Source organism: Apodemus sylvaticus, chromosome 17 (assembly GCF_947179515.1).
Source record: "Apodemus sylvaticus chromosome 17, mApoSyl1.1, whole genome shotgun sequence".
Taxonomy (NCBI): Eukaryota; Metazoa; Chordata; class Mammalia; order Rodentia; family Muridae; genus Apodemus; species Apodemus sylvaticus.
Window position 1 is genome coordinate 52739787 of NC_067488.1, and position 14347 is coordinate 52754133.

Genomic DNA, 14347 nt, shown 5'->3' on the forward strand with positions numbered 1-14347 from the left:
AGCAATCCGTTCTGCATTTTTTTTCCCCAAGCCTTTTCCCATCTTTAAAACCAATTCCTTCTCGTTGGCTCTTTAGAACAGTTATTCCGATTTACAGAGCCGTTGCCCAATTCTGGAACGCAAAATAAAGCCAATTAAGATTGCTAAACTACGTTGTTGCAACTTTGACCTTTGACAGCAGCATAGAGACGTGCATAGTTGTTGGTGGCTGGTCCGAAGGCCCCGCTGATGCAGCTGGTCGCTGAGCCATCTGCACTGCGGTCTGAAGGAAATACTAAATTCTCATTAGAGGTGGTGAAGGTGGCAATGTCACAGACCTGCTGAATTCCGTCCATTGCTCTCTGATGTCCAGATCTTCCTGATTTACAAACAAGGGCAGGTCACTCTCCTAGTTAAACCTGTCATCTCTCTGTTGCAGCCAAGAAAAATAGAAAGCTAGAAGCCTTGCCTGCTCCTCTTCGGCCCTCTTGCCAAAAGCTCTCTCTGTATCCTCACTTCCTCACCAGCTTCTAGCCCCGGGAACTTTTGTCCATGCTGCTGGTTGGCCATGATCGCCTCTAGGGAGCTTTGTTTTGAAGAGAACAATCACTTGTGATGGGGGAGGAGGAGGGAACTTTAAACGCCATTAATGCTGCTTAAGGAGTTGTCTCACGGGGGCGGAAACATAGCCTACCGTTGATTGCTTGTCCATCACCGCCCGGGTCTAATCCTAAGTACAAAAAAACAAAGAGAAGAACATTTTATGTTGCTTCAGATAAAGCACCCCAGAGAAACGAGCCCAAATCACTGAGCCACTCCTACCAGAAGGCAGAAAGCAAGCCTTGCTGGCCACAAGGGCCAAGCCGTTGCCGAGGGTCATTGCTCGTCACCCTTTCTTGGACGTGTGCTGCATGACCTCAGACTGAGCCTGCCCAGGTGTTGACCACACATATTGTGATAACCTTGCCTGCATAAATGTGTGTAAGTGTCCCTGATAAAGGGCCCTGGGGAGGAGAGGGGAATGAAGAGATGGCTCGTTGAGTAGGGTGCTTGCAGAGGACTAGAGTCAACAGTCAACAACCTCCTACAACTCCAGTTCCAGGGATCTGAGTCCGCTGGTCACCATGGCAATCAATGTGCACTCGCTGACCCTTTACAGCATGTGTGCATGCACACCCACACACACACACACACACACACACACACACGGAGAGAGGACATGATATATCTAAAAAATAGAAACCTCGGGGCTGGAGAGATTGGAGAGACGGACGGCTCAGCAGTTAGGAGCACTAGCTGTTCTTCCAGAGGACTGACTTCAATTCCCAGCACCCGCACGGCAGCCCATAGCTGTCTGTAACTCTAGTTTCAAGGGTCTGACCCTCACACAGACCTCCGTGCGGGCAAAACACCCGTGCACATGAAATAAAAATAATTTTAAAAGAAGGAAGAGAGGCCTCTTGATTTCTCTGTTTGGGGACACACTATTTGAGAATTATCTCAGGGACCCTCTACAGTGTCAAGTGACACCCCTGTTTCTCTCTCTCTCTCTCTCTCTCTCTCTCTCTCTCTCTCTCTCTCTCTCTCTCTCTCTCTCTTCCTGGTTGTGCTCACCGAGGTGGGATACTGTTCTCATAGAGCATTCGTTAGCTGTAAGATTCGTTAGATTGCCACCAAAGTCATCTTCTGAGATATACATTCCAAAGGTTTTAACTCACAGGTGCAGAAATGAGCCAAGAACGGTAGCAACTGGCATCTGAGGCAGAGCTGGCAACGGAAGCATGATTGGTAGAACATTTGCCTAGAGTGCATGAGTCCCTAGGTCTAATCCCTGCCCAATATGAACTGGGAACAAGGGGCTCAAAGGAACCCCCAACTTTCCTGTCATGTGGTAGATGCTCCAAAATTGTTCAGTAGAACCCCAGGTTTGCTTCAAGGAACAAATGAAACAAAACCTCTAACCTGGCAAGGCCTGTTCTTCAAGCAGCAATATCGATAGATTAGGGGTTTATCCCTTTAAGACATGGGCCACTCTAGGAAGTCAGACTTCATAGCCTGAAGAAATCAAATCATATTCCTTCCTAGGGTTAACAGGCCCGTTCTCAGAGGATTAAAGTATACACAGGTTTCTGCAGGGAAAAAGCAAACCCAAGATAAAAGAGGGCCAAGCCTATCTCCACAGAGCTTGGACTGCCACATCTTTTAAGTTCAGACTCCATTTTAGAGAACCCGACCTGACTCAGGTAGACTAGCAGGCTGGTACATAACATTAGTTTCCAAGTTGCTCCCCAACAAAAGCTGAGCCTAGTTCCAGTCTCTAGGCTAATCCCCAACAAGACCAGTGTTTGCAGGTGACACCCTCAGCAAGACCAGTGCCTGCGGGTTATTCCCCCAACAAACCTGCACCCCAGGTTACAAGCCCACCCCCTGCCTAATGACCACCAATGCAGAGGGGAGCAGAAGTCAAGTTTATGATGTGACTCCCAGCATCATAAAGGCCACAGCACTTTCCAATTAGATGTTTGCTACTTACTATAAAACCTTGGCCCAATAGACATTCCCAACACCAAAACCGTCCTTCAGGCCGGTGGGGAGGTTGGGAAGGGGCCTGAGCTAACTTGAATAGAATAAAGACCTTGCTGTGAGTTGCATCAGATTGGCTTCTGTGTGTGTTTTGGGGATCACTAACATTTCCCTGGCACAACAAGCTCTGATTCCAGGGACTGCAGAGTGTGTCTCCATCTCTGAGTCACCGTCAGGTTTCCATATCTTCTGCTTATTCTCTCCTCTTCTGCCAGTTGCTACTGAAGAACCAGCTTGCCTCAGTCTTAGGCTTAAAATCCATCTTATAGTAAAGATGGATATTACATAATAGCCATCTTATACTAAAGCCATCTTATAGTATAGTAAACTAGGTTTCTTCCTATTTATGAGTAAGTCTGTTTCTCAAGGATCGGACTATACCCAACCTGAAACCTTAACTACAAATGGTTTTGCACTACCTGTTCAGAAGTGCCAACCATGTCTTTATTTCAAAAAGTTGTTTATAATTATCTTGCAACCTTTGTTTCAAAATGTTAGCTGTCCACCTATGATTACCTTGTTATGACTACCTGTGGTTCTGACTACCTTGTTATGCCCACCTTGTGACCACATCTTTGTTTCAAAAGGGACTGACTTGTGATGCTTATAACCGAATGCTCCTGTAATCTCTCCTGTTTTGCCTGCCAAATGCCCCATTTGGAAACCCTCTACCCGTAAGCTCTAAAAGTCTTCTCTTCCTCACATCCAGTGCCGACCTCTTATACCCTGCCTTAGGGAGAGGCAGCCTGCGTACTCAATCAAAAAGCTTGCCTTAATTAATTGATTGCTTTAATTAATTTGACCAGGATGATTTGGGTGGGTGGTCTTTCCCCTCTCATCTCTGGGATTAGCAACTACATCTCTGTATTTAACAATAACACCACAATATCGTTCAACTAAAGAACCCTGGAGGGCAAAGCCAACAACCATATGGCAACCCCCCAAGTGGTTCAAAAGAACCCCAAATTGCTCAAGAGAGACAGAAGGCACACAGGAAGCCCGTCAAAGGACCAGCTTTCTTGAGAATCTAAAACAGAGTTGAAACCTGTCTTCTTCCCTTAGCAGGGGAGTAAAGGCGGCTGAGGCCGGCAGAACTGGGTGAGGAAAATGTCCCTGGGGGAAAGTGCTCCAGCAGCTGCTGGCAACTTCCCATCACCCTCTGCACCCCGGGTCAGCTCACTGTGAATGGCACCCACCCCTGAAGTGTAAATGGGTCTTTTGTCCGTTTATGGTCACGTTGCTATCAAACTTGAGGGTCACAGCCGTGTCCTAAGCCAGCTTCAGCCACCCATCCTCAATAAGTGAATGAAGAGCCAAATTAATAGCGGGAAAAGCGACTGGCAAGAGTGGCACACACCTTTGGTTCCAGCACTTGGGAGGCAGAGACAGGCGGATCTCTGTGAGTTCAAGGACAGCCTGGTCTACAAAGCAAATTTCAGACAGCTGGTGGTGTGAGAGAGAGAGAGAGAGAGAGAGAGGAGAGAGAGAGAGGAGAGTGCTCTTCTAGCTTGCAGGCATTCATTCAGACTGAGCCTTCATGTACATAAAGTAGTGAAAAGGAGATTTATTCAATGGCCACAGTAGAAAGAGAAATAAAGTGACCCAGAGCAACTCCCCAAGTCTGTCTTAGGGGCCCCCCAAGTGAGGTTAAAGTTTAGATAGAGTCAGGGATTTGTGCATCTGAATCGTCTGGCTTAAGATACAGCCCTAAACCACTGACCCAGCCTTGCATGGTTTCAGTCTTATCCTGCAAGGTTGGCTGGCAGCTTGTTAGAAACCAGTGAGATTTCCTCCTTGGCATTAAGGTGCCCCTCTGGGTGAGGCCTTTTCCTTCCTCCGACATGAGATTCCTAGAGAAATTCCCATTTCTATGGTGCACACTGTCTACAACTTGTGGTAGTCTAATTGAGAGACACAAATGTCCTTTTAGAATATCTCCTAGCTGGGTGGTGGTGGCACACACCTTTAATCCCAGCACTTGGGGGGCAGAGGCAGGCAGATTTCTGAGTTTGAGGCCAGCCTGGTCTACAGAGTGAGTTCCAGGACAGCCAGGGCTACACAGAGAAACCCTGTCTCGAAAACCATGTATATATTCCTTTCTTCTAGTCCATGTAAGGATACAGGAGGTTCAGAGAGCAAGCAGACACTATAAAGACAGGGGGGAGGGGCTCAGTATTTACTCTCTCTTACAATATTGATTTCAAAAGATGCAAGAGACACAAGGGACTGTGACTCTGAGTCATTGGGTGCTTGTCTAGGAATTGGAATACAAAGTGCCCTCAATAGCTCATGTGTTAGAACTTGGTCCCCATCTGGCAAATGCAGTCACGGAGAGGTGACTGGACTCGGAGGGCTCAGACCACCTTGTAACTTAACCCTTGGCAGCATCTAGAAAAGATGACATAATTGGGAGGTGAAGCCTCCTTGTAGGAAGGAGGTCCCTGGAGGTGCAATCCTGCAAAGGTGACCCCAGGTGCCTTCCACACCCCACACCTCCCACCCAGTTTCCAGGTTGCAAGGAGTTGAGGTGAGAAGCCTTTTCCACCCTGTCTTGCAGCCTCAGTGTTCGGCCTTACCACAGGCCCAGAGACCTGGAGCCAGTTGACCACCACAGACTGTGGTCTCTGAGAACCCGGACCAAATAAACACTTCTCGTTTTGTTTCCATTCCCTTTTGTTGCAAGCATGGAAAACCTGATTAACACAAAGTGTGAGGCTTTAGTGTTGATCTTTTCATTATAAAGAAGGAAGGAAGAAGAGGAAAGGGGAAAGAAAGAAGAGATGGAAGGGGAGGGAAAGGGAGAGTGGGGAGTGGACAGGAGGGAGGGTTGGGAGGGGAGAGACCATTTGAAACCCATGAGCAGAAGTGCTGGAGGAGGGCTCTATCTGAGGACACTGGTGGGGGGAGGGAGTATGAGGAAGGTTCTAGAACTGAAGAGCCCAAGCCTGACTGCAGGCATTATTCCCACAGATTCCAGAAGAGAGACCACAGGCCAAAGCACAGCCAAAACAATTAAAGCAAGCTTTTTTTACATTTATGTACATGGACTGTCTGTCCCTAAGGCAGAGTTCAAGAGATCAGCTTTAGACATAGTGAAGATAATATAGCTCAGGAGTAAAGGGTTTTCAAATGCGGGATTTGGTAGGCAAATAGGCGGGGTTACAGGGACAGAACATAAATGTAACAAGTTGATCACAACAACGTCTTGAAATAAGGTTGCAAGGTGGCTGTAACAAGGTGATCAGAACAATTGTGGTCATGACAAGGTGGTCATAAGAACCGTTTGTAACAGAGGTATATAGTTGCTATTTCCTGGAACAGGCAGGACAGAACTAGTTGTAGTTAAGGTTATAGGTGGAACACAGCCTAACCTCAAGAGACAGATTTATAATCATAAACAGGAGCGAACCTAGTTTGTCTTTACTATAAGACAGCTTTCAAGCCTAAGATGGAGGCAGGCTGGCTTATCACAAGTTTGGATGCACAGGGAAGTGAACAGAATGGTGGGGTCAGATAGCTAAGCCAGAGGTGTGAGGCCCTCTGAGCAGGAAGATGTTTTCTACTCCCCTGCTGCAGTCTTTCACCCTTGGGGTCAGCACTTCCGGCCTTTGAGGCTGCCACGACTGACCCTCTAGCTGGCTCCCTCTCCCTGCTCTGTTTCCTTAGCACCAGGAGACATCCAGTACACTGGCACCCCAGGGGAACCCCTGTGCCTTTTCCTTTCTCTCTCTGCCCATGTAACTGTTTGGCAGCTCCCCATAGTGTAGTCTCTGCAAGATCCTCTGACAGAGCCGCTCATGCCGGGTAGGGAAGGAAGCCGAGGTTCCTGTAAAACACAGAAGTTAAGGGGCAGTAGAGTGGTATTTTGTCTGGACATGTTGACCTGCAGGCATCTGGGCCTTCAAGCTATCAGGTGAAGACAGACCTTGCCCAGTGCTTAGCAGAAACGCTCTTGTGAGCACAGCTCCTGTGAGCCCCAAACCTGCAGGCAGCTCTTGTTTAACATTGTGGATGAGACTTAGAATCCAGACCTTGGCCACCAAAGACCACATCTCCTGGTTGGCCAAAGGGCACTGCCTGTGTAGTGGTAAAAGACTGGTCACTGGTCTGACTCCATTCTGCTTCTACTGCCCGGTTTGTTGTGTGTCTGTCCTGGCCTTTCTCATATCCCAAGGACTGCAAGCCCGAGGCTGCCCATCACAGCCATCTCATGAGCCTGGGGACAATCTGCTCTCCTCATGGGGGCAGGACACTAGCTGGGTTGCAATGAAGCTGGCCCGGGGGTCAACATCAGCCAGACCCCTCTTGCACTGTGCATTATCCTACTTGCTTTACATTTTATTCTTTTGTATTACACATGTGTATCGGGGACTGGGTACACGTGTGGAGTCAAAGAACTGCCTGTGGGAGTCAGCTTTCTCTTTCTACCATGTGGGGCCTAGGGATCAAAGGTGGGTTGTCAGGCTTGGTGGCAAGCGCCCTTGCCTGCTGCAAGCCATTTCTCTGGCCCGCTCTGCTTGCTTTTGGCCTATGTTTATTCTTCTGCTGGACAATCCATTTTTTAAAGATTTATTTATTTTTTATTTATAGGAGTACACGCAGCTATCTTCAGACACACACTAGAAGACCGCATCTGATCCCATTACAGATGGTTGTGAGCCACCATGTGGGTGCTGGGAATTGAACTCAGGACCTCTTAGAAGAGCAGTCAGTGCTCTTAACCACTGAGCCATCTCTCCAGCGCATGCTGGACAATCCTGGAGCTCTCCACACGGTGGACTTAGTATGCCGGCCCTTCTTCCTTCCTCATGTGGGCTATACTGATCACATTCTTTTCTTTCCTTGTCATCTGTCCCTAATTGAACTTTCAAGGTGACAGGCGGCTGGATCTGGTGTCCTGGGACCCTCAGAGTTTACCCTCCAGCCTAGAAATCTGAGAACATCTTGAAGGGGGTAAAAGAGGTGGACAAGCTGAGCAGATGTGACCCATTGTCACTGGCCACCAGAGGATTCTGGCCACAAACTGAGCGGCCGGGTTCACAATGGGCACGTCCTTCAGGTTTTCCATGGCTCAGGGAAGAAGTCTGCCGGACTGCCACAAACTAGCCCTCCCCTCTCCCAACGCTCTAGGATGTGCAAGTCTGACCCCTAAGCCCCAGGAGACTTGGGGGTGGGGTGGGAACATGTGCAGGATGAGGGGACAAAGTCCTTTGTCTTGTTTGGTGGATGGCAAGGCCAACTTTAGGAGGATGGCAGCCCTAGGGAAGAACTGAGGGCTGAGGACTGGAGGGTCAGAAGGAGGAAGAGAAGGGCAGGAGTGGGTCCCAGATCAACAACATGTGTTCTGTCCACACAGCGAAATATACTCAGCCTTAAAAAGGCAGGGCATGATGAGGAAAGGTTGTGTATAGGCAGAAGGACACGGGAGTCATGAGGGACGACACAGAGTCAAGTTTATTTCTAGCCTCAAGTCCATCATGGGTTTTTGTTTGGTAAGTTAGTTGGTTGGCTAGCCTCTGTGGCAATATTTGAATTCTGCTTTCTGTGTATTGAAGTAGCAAGAACCATTTTTACATTTCAGGAGAATACAACACATGTGTGATGATTTGCGTAAGCTTGGGCCAGCGAGTGGCACTATTAGGAGGTGTGGTCCTGTTGGAGTAGGTGTGTCACTGTGGGTGTGGGCTTTAAGACCCTCATCCTAGCTTCCTGGAAGCCAGTCTTCTCCTAACAGCCTTCAGATGCAGATGTACAACTCTCAGCTCCTCCAGCCCCATGCCTGCCCGGATGCTGCAATGTTCCCGCCTTAATGAAAATGGACTGAACCTCTGAACCTGGTTTTTTTTGTTTGTTTGTTTTGTTTTGTTTTGTTTTTGGATTTGGTTTTTTCGAGACGGGGTTTCTCTGTATAGCCCTGGCTGTCCTGGAACTCACTCTGTAGACCAGGCTGGCCTCGAACTCAGAAATCTGCCTGCCTCTGCCTCCCAGAGTGCTGGGATTACAGGCGTGTGCCACCACCGCCGGCTGGAACCTCTGAACCTGTAAGCCAGCCCCAATGAAATGTTGTCCTTATAATAGTTGCCTTGGTCACGGTGTCTGTACACAGCAGTAAAAATTCTAACTAAGAAAACATCCTTTGAGACAGTGACTATAAAACGTGGGCTTCCTTTGTAATTTCATTGGCCAGTAGTGCAATAGCAAATGAACAGATAGTCCACACATTTATTGAATTGAATTTTTAAAAGTGATTTAGAAAAAGAAAAGCTTGTTGCAGGCCTAATGGCCCATGCCTTTAATCCCAGTACTCCAGACAGAGGCAGAAGCAGATGGATCTCTGAGTTTGGGGCCAGCCTGGTGTATGGATCAAGTTCCAGGACATCCAGGGCTACATAGAAAAACCCTGTCTTGAAAAACACAAAAATAGGGGGATGGAGAGATGGCTTAGTGGTTAAGAGCACCGACTGCTCTTCCAGAGGTCCTGAGTTCAATTCCCAGCAACCACATGGTGCCTCACAACCATCTGTAATGGGATCCGATGCACACTTCTGGCATGTGTCTGAAGACAGCTACAGTGTGCTTATATAAAATAAAATAAATAAATCTTTAAAAACGAGAAAAAAGAAAACCATAAAAACAAAACAAAAACAAACAAGCTTGCTCTGGGGTGATGGATTTTTGACACTTCAAATTCTCCCAACACTTTTTAAAGGCTCAGTTCATTTGCATACATATATATGACTGTATATATACATATATGTATATAAATACACATTCACACACACACACACACACACACACACACACGGTCTCTGTGTGTGCCTGAGAAGGCCAGAAGAGAGCATCAGATCTCCTGTAACTGGAGTTACAGGTAGCTGTGAGCCGCCTGACATGGGTGTGGGAATCTAACCTCAGTCCCCTAGAAGAGCAACAAGTGCTCTTAACAGCAGAGCCATCTCTCCAGTCCCTAAGCTAAGGCATCATTAGTTGTTGTTGTTGCTGTTGTTGTTGTGACTGACAAGAGAGAAGCAGTAGAAGGAGAGAATAGACTCCTGAACGTTGTTCTCTGACATCCACACTTGAGATGTGGCATGTGTGTGCCTGGACTCACACATTTATCTTACATACAATAACAATGAATTAAGATGATGGTGGTGAAGGGCATAATGATGCGTGCCTTTACTCTCAGCACTCAGGAGGCGAGAGAATCAGGAATTCAAGGTCATCCTTGACTAGAGAGTTCAAGGCTAGACTGGACTACCTGATAGTCTGTCTGAACAAAGGGAAGTACATTGTGCACTGTACACAGCTGAGGACATCTCGCTAAATAATCTAACTGGGCACATACGTGTGAGCCTGTCCGCACAAAGGAAGATTGCTGCCTTGCTTGCCTAGGTTGGGTTCTTCTTAGTAAGAGCAGTGGCTCTTAGCCCTGACTGGCCTGGAAAGAATCCTCTGTCAACACAGCAGTTGGGTCTTCTGAGAGAAAGTGCTGAGTCAGATGACTCTGCCCTGTGGATCTATGGGTAAGACCATCATTGGTCCAGCACGGGCTGATCAATCACCTATCCACACAAATACAAAATGATCACCGATGGCCATATCACACTGAGTCCCATCAAAACCACTGGAGGGAAATCAGGCCAGGAGCTTGCAACACACTGGCAGATGATGTAACCCCTCACCTGTAAAAAGGACACTAAACCCAGGAATAAGGCAGCACCCACCCGCCACATGAATGGGCAGGTGATAAACTCAAATCAATCAGGGCTTATTGAGCAGCACTGTGTATTTGATCGGCCTTTTGGAACCTTCTTCGGCCAGAATGTTGGGTACCTTGGCAGCCCGTGTGGGAACAGCCCCAGACTGAGTGATAAGGTTGGTACCTTAGCTGACCAGTTGAGGGCTGAGTGAGGTCAGAGATGACTTGTATCGGTTCAGCCTCTGGTTCAGGGAAGCCTCTAGAACCCCTAGAACTGCTTTTGTCTTCTCATAACTGTTCCATAACACACCCTATGTTTCACTGGTGTGATCTGAGCATTAGTGATGACTAAGGTTTAAGATTGGAATGGAGGCCTTGAGAGAGGGTACAGCCACCAAGAACATGGGCTGCTTGCTCTTCCAGAGGACGCGGGCATCATTCCTTTCTCGGGGACTCTAAACAGTCTATAACTCTAGCCCTAGGGGATCCAACACCCTCTTCTGGCCTCTACAGGAAAAATACCCATATACATAAACATCAGGATGGAATTTAGAGCTGCTTGTGGGCAAGGCCACCGTTGCCAAGCTCATTCACAAGAAAGCAAGGAATGGAGAGGCTGGTTTGTCATTATTCAATAAATTCTGGCACTGTGGAAAGACACACAGCGTCTGCCTGGGTTAGTACCACAGTGGTACACAGAAGCAAATCAAAGCCATCAGTCAAATGCACAGGAATCAGATAGTAGAGCAGTGGTCGGTGGGGGCCAGAGAATGGACATCCAATAGGGACGAAGTCACTGTGTAAGGACTGGAAGAGTCCCAGAGTCGGGTAGTGGTCATTCTGCACGAATGCAACTCAAGGGACTTGAGATTCACATTCAGAAAGGTAGGAATTACACTTCTCAGGCTATGTATGTTTTACAATTGAAAACAGAAACAAAGGAATGGATCGCTTCGAGGGCTGGTGGGTACAGCCCATGGGGAGGGGAGAGGCAGTCAGACTGTGGGCCAGCAGCTGTACTCCAATCCCAAGGCATCACTGAGGGCAGGATAAGGCATAGGAAGATGAGTAGCCAGTCTGAACTGTGTACAGGACTCGGGGTGCAGGCCCCAGTCACAGGTGTTCTAGCCCACACATACCAACGCAACTATATTCCCATTTTGCCTCAGGCTGAATCAAGCCTGCCTCCCACTTGCAGAAAACCTCCCAGAGAATGATCAAGACAAGTTGGCAAAGAAGTGAGAGCCTCCGGGCAGTCAGGCCCTGGGTGCAGGATTGGGTAACTGGGTGAAGGAGACTGGCACATGGCATGCAGCAGGCTGAGAGAAAGAGATTTGTCCTCCACAGCCTCTCACTGCCATCTGAATCCTGTGTGGTCAAAGCAGTACACTCAGAGTATCTCCAGTCAACACAGAACTCAGCATCTACCTCCGTACTTGCAGACGTCAGTTCGGCATATAGCACCTCCTTTCCTTTCTGCAATGCTTGAGAGTTAACTCAGAGCCTCACACACACAGAGCAAGAACTGGGCTTCAGGACACAGTCACTCCTGATCTCTTAGATGAAGACTAGCCATTTCCAAATCCATACACAGCCACATTTCCACCATTTCTGCAAACCTTTTGTCACAAACAAAATCTCCAATTTTGTTGTTTGGGTTGGTTTTGTTGTTGTTGTTGTGATTTGTTTTCAGACAGGGTCTCACTGTGTCGCCCTGGCTGTTCTGGCACTTGCTCTGTAGATCAAACTCAGAGACCTGCCTCTGCTTCCTAAGTGCTGGGAGTAAAGCATGCACCACACACCTCGCAAACCAACCTCGTTTTGTGCAACTATCTTTTTGTTGTTATTGTTGTTCCATTTTGCAGCTCCTTTTCTTGAAATCTGCTGTTCTGTTTTTGTTTGTTTGTTGACAGGGAGTCTTGTAGCCCCCGTGTGGTTGATGATGACCTTAACTACTACTGATCTTCCTGCTCATTTAGATGCATTCTCTCTGGAAGACACATCCCAGGCTCCCTGCTCCAAGGAACTCTAGGTAGAACTTCAGATACAGAGCAGGCCATCTGAAGCAGTCAAAACACTGAAGAGAAAGTCCCCAGTGTGAAAACATGGCCGCCACCAGACCAGGAGGACACTGTTTATAGCAAGAGAGTCAAAGGAGAGGGCCTGCTGCTTACATTCCGCCGGAAATGGATGGAGTAAGGAACCCACATTTTTATTCATCTTTGTGTGTGTATCCACAAATAACTCACAAATGATGGTTTGTGCATTATAATTAAACTTTAGCAAACAGGCAATATAAAAAAAAGTGCAGAATCTATGAATACTAAAAGAGTCACAGGGGCTCTGTTTCCTTCTGAGCTGTTCTCAGTCTTTGGGCCAGGGCGTTGGATATCTCCTGCCCAGTGTTATTAACCTTTGCTAAAATTTCTTGGAGACATGCAATAAGCTAACAATCTACTCCTGACATTTGCAAGACCCTGATCTAGGAGTTAGGGCTCCTCAGTTATCCTAACTTGTCTGGAGACTTCCTGCAGCAGGAACTGCGGAAACCAGGAACAGGCTTGGTCTCTGTCAGTTTCTTGTCCTGTGGTTGTGACAACAAATATCTGATAAGAGCAAGCTAAGGAGAGAAGGGATTGAGGAATTGTTTGTTTTTTTATTACATTATTTGGGGAGGGAGTGTGTGTGTATGAGAGAGAGAGAGAGAGAGAGAGAGAGAGAGAGAGAGAGAGAGAGAGAGAGAGAGAGGAGACAATGAACAACTTGCCAGAGTCATTCCTTTTTTCCCTCTGAAAGTGTCCTTTGCTATAGAGCCATCTTGCTGGTCCAAGGAAAGATTTATTCCAGCTTCAGTCTGAGGGTAGAAGCCATCATGGTGGGAAACATGCAGCAAGATCAGAAGCAGCCCAGTTGCATTGCAAACAACCAGGAAAGGTGGGGGCGTGGGGAGGGGGGAGAGGAGAGGAATGCTGGTGCCTAGTTGCTTTTCTCCTTGTAGAAAACAAGGGTGTCCCACTGTGGCACCCACATTTGGTCTGGGTCTTCCTTCCTTAGGTAAATGAAAACTCCTCACAGACATGGCCAGAGGAATGGCTCCTACATAGTTTCGATTGTATGCAAGACGGGCACTGTAGTCACTTGAAAGATTATATGAAAATAGTTTGTGGTTAGCCTAGAAACTTGGATTATCCAAGTCATAATCCACATATCAAATGATGTCCAAGAAGAACGGAGGAGTGGACCCTGGTTCTGGAAAGGCTCAGTGCAGCAGTATAGGGCAATACCAGGACAGGGAAGTGGGAAGGGGTGGATGGGGGAACATGAGGAGGGATGAGGGCTTATGGGACTTTCGGGAAGTGGGGAGCCAGGAAAGGGGAAATCATTTGAAATGTAAATAAAAAATATATCGAATAAAAAATAAATAAATAAATAAATAAATAAATAAATAAATAAATAAATAAAATAGTGTGTGGTTGTTTTTAAGCTCTCTCCAACAAGCAATGCAAACTATTTATTGTTGTTATTATTATTATTATTATTATTTGATTTTTTGAGACAGGTTTCTCTGTGTAGCCCTGGCTGTCCTGGAACTCACTCTGTAGACCAGGCTGGCCTCAAACTCAGAAATCCGCCTGCCTCTGCCTCCCAAGTGCTGAGATTTTGTTTCTGTGCATGTGTGAGTCTGCAGGAGTATATGTGTACCACTGGCACAAAAGGACCCAGGGAGGCCATAAGAGGGTGTTGGATTCCCTGGAACTGGAATTAGAAATGGCTATGAGCTGTCATGTGGGGGCTGGAACGGAACCCGTGACGCCTGTGGGACTCGTAAGGGCTCTTAACAGCTGAACCATCTCTGTAGCCCTCCCCCAATAGTTTCAAACCTAAATTATTTGACATAACTATTAAAACCTTATTTTTCTATCAAAATAAAAGTCTATTCAAATCTACTATGTCTTCGGTTTTCTAGGCGTCTTATAGTGAAGGCATAATAGTTTCTATCAGTATCACATAGACTCAAAGGCATTATGAACTGCTGCAGAGAAAAGAATGGCCCAGCTTTCATGCCCAGTTTCAGTCAGTCAATCC